We start from the raw sequence: 9821 nt of genomic DNA, 5'->3' as shown, positions 1-9821 counted from the left end.
GGTTTGTTAATGTGCTCCCCCCCTCCATCCCCTCTAGGTCAAAATAAACTTTTAAGGTTTATTTTTTAGAGTGAGAGCAGGGGAGAGGCAGAGAGAGAGGGATAGAGGGATGCTAAGCAGGCCCTGTACTGACCGCAAAGAGCTGGATGGGGGGCTTGAACTCACAAACTATGAGATGATGACCTGAGCCAAAGTAGGATGCTTAACTGTGCCATCCAGGCACCCAAGTCAAATTAAGCTGTGACCTGGAGGACAAAGGAAAAGCAGCCCAGTGACGGGTCTCTGGGGACGACAAGGCTGGGTGGAGAAGTTGACCTGAGATACACTGTAAATAGCACCTGAAAGGTCTAGGACAGTCGCATGTTTGGCTGAAGTCAGAACTAAAGGAAATGTGGGTGGCTGAAGTCAGAGAGGAGTACTACTAACCCAAGGGCAGAGAGTCAAAGTGTCAAGTCACACAGAGATTTGTGGGATATAATCCCTATGCATGTGGGTTTTTTTTAATTTTTCGTTTTATTTGTTTCTGAGAGAGAGACAGCATGAGCAGGAGAGGGTCAGAGAGAGAGGGAGACAGAGAATCTGAAGCAGGCTCTGAGCTGGCTGTCAGCACAGAGCCCGACACGGGGCTCGAACCCACGAACTGAGATCATGACCTGAGCCGAAGTCGGACGCTTAACTGACTGAGCCACCCACGTGCCCCATGTGTTTTGTTTTTTAACAAATGCTAAAAAAAGACCTATGTTTTATAGATCTATAGATTTTTTTTAATTTTTATTTGAGAGAGAGCTGAGGGGGAGTAGAGAGAGCATCTAAGCAGGCTCTGCATTGAAAGTGCAGAGCCTGATGTGGGACTCAAACTCACAGACCATGAGATCATGACCTGAGCCAATAGAGTTGGATGCTTAATAGACTGAGCCACTCAGGTGCCCCTATAGGTCTATATTCTTAAAAGATCCTTTTTCATTGACATTTAGGAAATTGATTTAGAAGTAGCCATAACATATACCTGAAACTAATACATTATATACCAATTTTACCTCAATTTTAAAAAAAAGTTGCCACAGTAACTAAGGAAAGGCAGTGAGGTCATTTTCTTGAGTAGAATCTCTATTATAAAGGTAACATGTGGCAATGGAGACAAAGATGTGACAGAGGAAAAGTATGTGAAATACATAGACTGTACATGAGAACAAAGAATGTAATCTGTCAAAGGAAACAGGAGCAAATAGGATCCCACAGCACCTGTGATTTCTAAATAACCTAAGTTAAAGAGAGACAAAATTAAACTGGCTTTGAGCTTTCATGTTCCAGAAAAAAAGTGATCAAGATATGCAGAGAAAACTTTCTATACACAGCACCAAACATTGTTCAAAACTGCAGATGCAAAAAAACCCTTAAAAATCCATGGTTAAGGTGGCTAGAATTAAAAAGAAACCTTCTAAATTGGGGAATGGAAAAAAAAGGAGGGGGGGATAAATCCAGACAAGTCAACAAATGCCACGTGCCTTATTCGTAAACTTCTTAGGGACTCCACATGGAATACAGGACCCCTGCCGAAGTGGAGGTCAGGACACAGAGCTGCAAGGTGCGGGCCCCTCGGAAAAGTAACTGTCCTTTCCTTGTAGGTAATCTGAAAGGAAATCTACCCATTGGAGAAGGATGATGGGGATAGCTGCCTCTCAGCTCCTCCTCCTCCTTGGAGGTGGAGTGGACAGTAGTCAAGGTCCCAGGACTAGACAGAGGTCACATGCAAATTAAGGTAATTGGATGAAGGTTTAATAAAAGTTAATAAAGGGACTACTCTAATTTGGATTTGGGGTAAAAAGAATTTGAGAAACCATAGAAATAATAAACCTAGTCCTTTTTTAGCCCCTTCTTTTTGTAAACATTCCCATAAGGCTCTGGCAGTCCACTGTGGACCTGTGCTCCCTAATCCAGCTCAGGTTTTATTTCTGCCACAGCCCCAGGAAGCTCTGTGGGGGGGCAGCAGCTGCTGGGGCCTACCTGTAAGGCAGGACCCTGAAGGGTGAAGACTTACCACAGCCAACTTAGTTACAGAAGGGGTAGTGACACCCCCCCCCTTTCATTTCCCTGGGACCGCCAGTGCTGAAAGCCACCATATGAGTGCGGGCTAACTATAGACCACAGCGAATTAAAAAGGGCTATTCCTTTCATTAGACCTCCTCTACTAGATATTGCTTTTAATGGATACATTCAAAAAACATGAATGAATGGTTTATTGATTTGACTAACACATTCTACATAGTAAAAACTTTACCAGAGAGAGGTGTCCTCTCTAGCACCTTGTTCTTCACTCTGTTCCACTAATGGTGGTGGAATGAACCTGGGCCTGCTCCTGACCCCCAGGAGGTAGAACCATGAAAAAGAACCACAGGCCCCAAACGGTGTCCCTTAAGTTAGGTATTATGGCTTGGTTTAGTGATTTGGGGACCTAACCTAACTGCAGTTTCAGCCCTCCCCCATAACAGAACCTTTACCTGGTCAACATGGGAATTTCCTAGTCAGCACTAGGAAATTTACTGCTAGACCCTTCCGTTCCCCTTAGGAGCACCACCTTGCGACCTTGCCTAAAACAATGCGTTTGTTGATAATTTCCTTTTTTCCACTCCCTCTCTTTCTTTAAAATCCTTTCCTTTTCTGTAGCCCTTTGGAGCTCTCCTTTATTTGCTAGCTAGATAGCAATGCTGTCCAACTCACCAATAGATTAACAAAGCCAATTAGATCTTTAAAATTTACTCGGTTAAAGCATCTGACTTCGGCTCAGGTCATGATCTCAATGTCTGTGAGTTCAAGCCCTGCATTGGGGTCTGCACTGACAGCCGGGAGCCTGGAGCCTGCTTCAGATTCTGTGTCTCTCTCTGCCCCTCTCTCAAAAATAAACATTAAAAAAAATTTTTTAAATAGCAAATAAAATGTACTTGGTTGAATTTTTGTAATTTCACAGAATTAATTGCCCTGAGTGGGATAGCACCATACGGGCAAGTCCTAGGACACCAACAGCTGCCCTGCAGATGACCTTCAACTTTAACCTCTACTCTGTGGCTGTGTCTCTTCCTTACCTGAGAAGTACCTACCTTCACCAGTACAGCCACACATGGCTTGCAGGTTGCTAAAGGAGGGAGGGGTCTAGTGCTCATTAGCACATGCTGCTGCTTATATGTAAACACACCAAGTTTTACAGAGTGTGGGACACATGCCAAAGGCACCATAATCTTGATCTGCTAACAAAACAGATGAATAAAAATCATCTTTTTTGGACCAATTCTCCTGGCCCTCTACTCCTCAATGGTCACACTGGCTGGGGGGAAAAAAGGGTTTTAAAATCCTAGTTTGTGACCTTCTCAGATTCTGGATCCTAAGATTCCTAAGGTGCTTTATCACTGGCTCTGAAAACAAGTACGAGACCAGTTACCTCAAAAGCCTGTCGGTGCCAGACTCAAATTTTAACACATTATTTTTGAAATAGCCCAAACAAGCAGATTTTTAGCCCTTTAGGGCCTGTCTGCTTTTTATACCCCCATTAAAACCTCCCCTGACAGCTATTTGCCACTGATAAGCCAGAACCTTCTGGCTGCCACAGTCATTCGGGACTATTTGACCCAGAGCCATGCCCCTCCCCCTCAACTGGCATATGCACAAGCTGTGCTACCTCACCTAGACACCTAAGTCCCCTTGTCCCACCTCTGTCTCCTTTCTTCCAGAGCACTCTGCCGTCCTTCCCTCAGGATGGTGGCCTCTGCACCACAAGCTTCTAGAAGGTCTTGTGAGCTGAGGACCTTCCCCTCCAAGGACCACTCGGTAAAATTTGTTGGGTGTCATTGCCTTTTGTGGTTATATCTTTTTCCTTGATCAGCCCCCAAATTCTTTGAGCCCCTATAGACCTATATTCCAAACATAAAGAACTCTTGGGATGCCTAGGTGGCTCAGTGGATTGACACTTGATTTATGGTTTGTGGGTTCAGGCTCTTCGCTGACAGATTCTCTCTCCACTCCACTCCTCCCCTCTCCCACTCATGCTCACTTTCTCAAAATAAACTTTAAAGAGCTTTTAAAACAAAACAAAACCAATTAAAAATGGGCAAAAGACTTGAACAGCTATTTCACCAAAGAGGATATACAAGAGGGGCGCCTGGGTGGCTCAGTTGATTAAGCATCCGACCTTGGCTCAGGTCATGATCTCACCGTTCGTGGGTTTGAGCCCTGCGTCATGCTCTGTGCTGACAGCTTGGAGCCTGCTTCATACTCTGTGTCTCCCTCTCTCTGACCCTCCCCCATTCAATGCTCTGTCTCAAACTATTAAAAAATATAAAAAACATCACTACCCACTAAAGAAATTTAAAAACCACAATGAGATGCTATTATATACCCATTAGATTGGAGGGAGTAGATGGGGAGACTGACAATACCCAGTGCTAGAGAATGTGGAGCAACTTTGCTGGCAGAAATGCAAAATGCTACAGCCATTTTTTTTGAAATAGTTGGGCAAGGTCTTGTGAAATAAAACATGCACTTGCTATATTAACCAGCAATCCCACTTCTAAGTATTTACCTAAGAGAAACGAAAACTTCTGGTCACACAAAACCCTGTATGTAAATGCTTATAGCAACTGTATTCATAATCACCAAAACTGGAAACAACCCAAATGTCCTTCAATTGGTGAAAAGATCAACTCGGGTCTGTCCATACAATGGAATGCTACCCACCAACAAATATAAATCAACTACTGATGCACACAAGTCTCTTTTTTTTTTTTTAATTTTTTTTAAGGTTTTTTTAATTTATTTCTAGAGAGAGAGAGAGCGTGAGCAGGGGAGGGTCAGAGAGAGAGNTTTTATTTTTTGATTTTTAAAATTTTTATTTAAACTCTAGTTAGTTAACATACAGTACAATATTGGTTTCAGGAGTGGAATTCAGTAATTTATCACTTACGTATAACACCCAGTGCCCTCCTTTTTTTTTTTTTTTTAAATTTTTTTTTTTAAATTTATTTCTAGGAGACAGAGAGAGAGACAGCATGAGCAGGGGAGGGTCAGAGAGAGAGGGAGACACAGACTGAAACAGGCTCCAGGCTCCGAGCTGGCAGTCAGCACAGAGCCCGACGCGGGGCTCGAACCCACGAACCGCGAGATCATGACCTAAGCGAAAGTCGGACGCTTAACCGACTAAGCCACCCAGGCGCCCCCACAAGTCTCTTTCTGACATCAGCCTTAGCGACACTTTTCTAGCTGGGTCTCCTCAGGCAAGGGAAATAAAAGCAAAAAAACAATTGAAGCTACATGAAATTAAAAGGCTTTTGCACAGCAAAGAAAACCATCAACAAAAAGGCAACCTACTGAATGGGAGATCTTGCAAATGATATATCTGATAAGGGGTCAATCTCCAAAATATTAAAGTTTATAAGATATCCAAGTAAGATTCAAAATAAAAGTTCTACAACTAACACCAAAAAACAATCCAACTTAAAAAATGGGCAGAGGACCTGAATAGAAATTTTTCCAAAGACAACCTACAGATGGCCAACAGACACATGGAAATATGCTCAACATCATTATTCATCAAGGAGATGCAAATCAAAGCCACAATAAGGGATCCCCTTACACATGTCAGAATGGCTAGAATCAAAAAGACAAGAACTAACAAGTGGTGGTGAGGATGTAGAGGAAAGGGAGCTCTTGTGCACTGTTGGGAGGAATGCAATCTGGTGCAGACACTCTAGAAAACAGTATGAAGCTTCCTGAAAAAAAACTGGAAATAGAAATACTATACAATCCAGTAATTCCACTTCTGGGTACTTACCTCAAGAAAACAGAAATGCTAATTCAGAAAGATATATACCTCTATGTTTTTGCAGTATTTTATAATGGCCAAGACATGGAAGCCATCTATCCATCAATGGATGAATAAAGTGTGTGTATGTGTGTGTGTGTGTGTACATGATGGACTATTATTCAGTCATAAAAAAGAATGAAATCTTGCCATTTGCAACAACCTGGGGATGAACCTAGAGGGTATCATGCAAAGTGAAATAAGTCAGATAAGGACAAATACCATATGATTCCACTTACATGTACAATCTAAATAATATGGGGCACCTGGGTGGCTCAGTCAGTTGAGTGTCAGACTCTTGATCTCAGCTCAGGTCACGATCCCAGGGTTTGTGAGTTCGAGCCCTGTGTTGGGCTCTGCGTGGACAGTGAGGCTCCTGCTTTGGATTATCTCTCCCCCTCTCTCTGCCCCTCCCCTGCTCTACTCCCTCTCTCTCTCTTTCTCTCCCAAAAATGAACTTTAAAAAAAATCTAAAAAATATAATGAACAAAAAACAAAGGAGAGAAATACTCAGAGAACTGATGGTTGCCTAGAGAGAAGGGGGCGGGGAGGAAGGGCAAAATAGGTGTAGGGAATTAAGAGGTACAAACTTACAGTTATAAAATAAGTCACAGGGATGAAAAGTATAGCAAAGGGAGTAGTCAATACTGTAATACACTTACCTGGTGGTGAACATTTCAAAATGTGTAGAATCGTTGAATCTTTATGTTGCATGCCTGAAACTGATATTATATGTCAGCTACACTTTAAACATTTTTAAAAATGTTAACACAAAGACTTAAAATCCTAAACATGACTCCCTTCAAATATAGGAGCCAAAAGTAGAGGTAAAAGAAGTGGACAAAACCACTGAAGGCAACAGAAGAGGAGCAGATGGGAAACCAAGACTGAATGAGGTACAAGAAACAGAAGAACTGGGCCTGGCAGGTGTCCCAAGAGACCCAAGGGCCTGGTTCAGTAAAAGAGCCGAGGACACAGGGGTGCAGGAGGTGGCACTGGGAGCCTGAGTCCCCACCCCATAGGGACAGGGCAGGGTAGGAGGTTGGACCTGGGCAGCACGGAGCAGTAAGAGTCCAAGGTTCCACCTGCAAGTCCAGAGAAGCTGGCTCCAGTCCTCCTTGCCGTGTGATCTTGAGCAAGTCACTCCATCTGGATGGACTCAACCTCCTCCAGGGAAAAGACACCATCTGTGCCTTCCCCAGCTTAGTCCTCCAACTGATAGACAATGCCAGAGCAGCACTTCTCTCTTGTGGGGGTAAAGGTGGAGGTGCCAGCAAGACAGAGGGCAAAGGCAGACCTTCCTGCATCGCCTGGAGCCTGAATCCCCCATTCTGAGCCAGGGAAACCCCAGATAGGAACCTGGGCACAAGACACCTCCATTAGGCTGGGCTTCCTGGGAATCAAGGGGCAGCAGGTCACAGGGTGTGGTGGAAAATCCCTGGGAGCTGGGAACCAAGTCCTGCTATGGCATTAACCCTGTGGCCTTGAATGACACTACACGGGCTATGTGCCTCCCAGGGCAAATAGGTGCTCGTGCTGGATGCACTGTTTGCCCACCAGGCCTGCCCTACCTGATTTTTCACCCTGCTCTGCACTCCCAAGCTGACCTCCCCACATCTGTGCCAGCCAGGCTCCTCTGCCCTCTGGTTTCCAGGTGGTTTGGCCAACAGGGAGAGCTAACAAGACAGGGTGGTGGGCAGGGCCAGGGTAATTATTCCACCAGTGCCCTTCCTGCCGCGGGGCAGGCTGGCAGGTGCTGCCTTCGCTTCTGAAGGCCTCAGTTCCTGAGGGGCAGCTCCCACTGGTGCTGATACCTGCTGGTCCCTGCCCCCTCATGACAGGGCCAGGGATGTCTGTGCGGCACCACCCTGCTTGGCTTCCCTGAGGTCCACAGCTCCGTCACTAGTTCTGCCACTAAATCCACCTCCATTACCTCTCTTCTGGTTTGTGCCACCAGTTTCCGACCAGGAACTGAACGGATCCAGTGCCTGACAAACATTTCCTCATTAAATCCTGCCACATGCCAACTTGGGGTCCAACCCTGTGCCACAGGGTGGCCGCTGCCACATACCAGGATGACTCTGCCCTTCTCCCCAGAGCCCAGCCAGTCAAGGGGAGGAGAAACTCAAGCTAGAATCCAGATCTCCTGCCTTCCTGCCTGGAAATTTGGGGGAAGAGATGCGTCTAGGAGTGTATGTGTGCATGTGCACGCACACTGAGATGAATGTGAAGTTTGTACAGTAAGTACTTGGCGGGGAAGTCAGGTACCCATCAGTGAACCTCAGGGAGCACATGGCCCCAGCATGGCCTATGGATGCCAGTTTCAGGGCTGTGCCCTACCAGTTTGGGGGTGAGAGGCTTCAGTGGTCGTTAATCCCTGCATACCTTTACTCTCTGCTTTGCCCTTCCAACATTACTGTAATCAATCTTCTGTTTGGAACACTCTGTGGCCAGTTTTCTGGACTAGTCCATTCATTGTTACAGGACCCCAGCTATTTCCTTAGCTGTATCTCACATCTAAACCAGAGGTCAGAGTAGAGACAAGGCAAGGTTACCCGCTGAGCCCAGCACTAGAGCTCCAGACACAGAAGTATCAACAGCTTCTGATAAAATTCCACACCATGACCAGAAGATGGCGGTATGCCACCATCCCCAGTCCCCACCTCCCCAGTGGTCCAGCCACACTGCAGAGGGGAAGGGCTGCTGCTCACTCCTAGCTTATTAGGCCTGTGGGCACTCAGCCCAAAGATCATTCTGCTTCAAGTGCATGTATCAGCAAGGTAAACCAAACACTTACAAATAAAACCTCAAAATCGCAATCATGGAATAAATTCCTTTCAAACATCAAGATATTATCTTTGCCTTAGATTTCTGGTACATATTTGGAATGGGGATAAACCATCATTCTTAACTAGAACAGAACACAATGAGTATAAAGCCTGCTTATTCTCTCTCTCCCTCTCCTTCCCTCTGCCCATCCCCCACTCGTGCGCTCCCTAAAAAAGAACAGAACGTTTAAAGGGAGTTCTAAGGAGCATCACCAGTCAGCTAAACCAGACAGTTTGGGTCTGAATTTGTTCTGGAATGTGTTATCCTAACGAAAACCTGGGGGGTGGAAGGGTACCTGATACATGAGCACGGGCACCTAACAGAGAAGCCTGGGACAGCCAGGCCCACCCTGTGGCCCCCAGCACAGCCGAGAGCCACCTGTCAGCACTGGCCAGGAGGATCTGGAGTCCTTCTACCCACTCCCAAGATTTCAAGTGGCTTCCAAAATGATACCAACATTTATCAGCATAAATTCAGCTGTTATATTGATTAGCACAGTTCTTTAAATACTAAAAAAGTTAACCAAAACACACAACTCCTGGATCTTGTCTGACAGCTATTCCAATATTAAATTAATTAAAGCCCTTTTACTCAAGCAAATCACTTCCTGAACCCCTGAAGGAGCCCTGGTGAGAAACAAGGTCCTTTGCATGCTAACATGTTAGTGGGAAATATCGCCACAAGGGCACACTTTTGCAACCTTGATTGGAAAAATTAGGAAGATACTGGTCAAACTGGATGACGACAAGATCCAGTCAAGCAATCACAAAGGGGCTATCAGCACGGAACTCTGTTCTCAGCCGTGGCATTTGAGGACTTAGAAATTCCTATCATTCCTATCATGGTAGATTTTCATTATCCACTTTTTTCTAGAACAGTGTTCTGTGAGGGTTGAGATGTGAAAGTGAATGACTCAGTACATTCAACATTCAGCCCCGCCAGGCACGCAGGCACCTGGCTCCTCCCCTCATCTACTGGCGTCCTGTAACTTGTAGTGGCCTAAACCTGGAACAGAAGCGCCGGCCTGTCATACCAAGTCCACCCCAAACTGAACTCCCCATTGGGCCTGCTCCCTGAGAGTCCATAGTTTGGCCTGACAGCCCGTGTGGGAGTCTGAGCCATTCTGAGTCACTATTGAAGGACT

The sequence above is a fragment of the Hyaena hyaena genome, unplaced genomic scaffold, assembly GCF_003009895.1.
Source record: "Hyaena hyaena isolate Hyena2069 unplaced genomic scaffold, ASM300989v1 scaffold_30, whole genome shotgun sequence".
Lineage (NCBI taxonomy): Eukaryota > Metazoa > Chordata > Mammalia > Carnivora > Hyaenidae > Hyaena > Hyaena hyaena.
The sequence above is the reverse complement of the archived record's forward strand: the minus strand, read 5'-3'. Positions refer to the sequence as shown.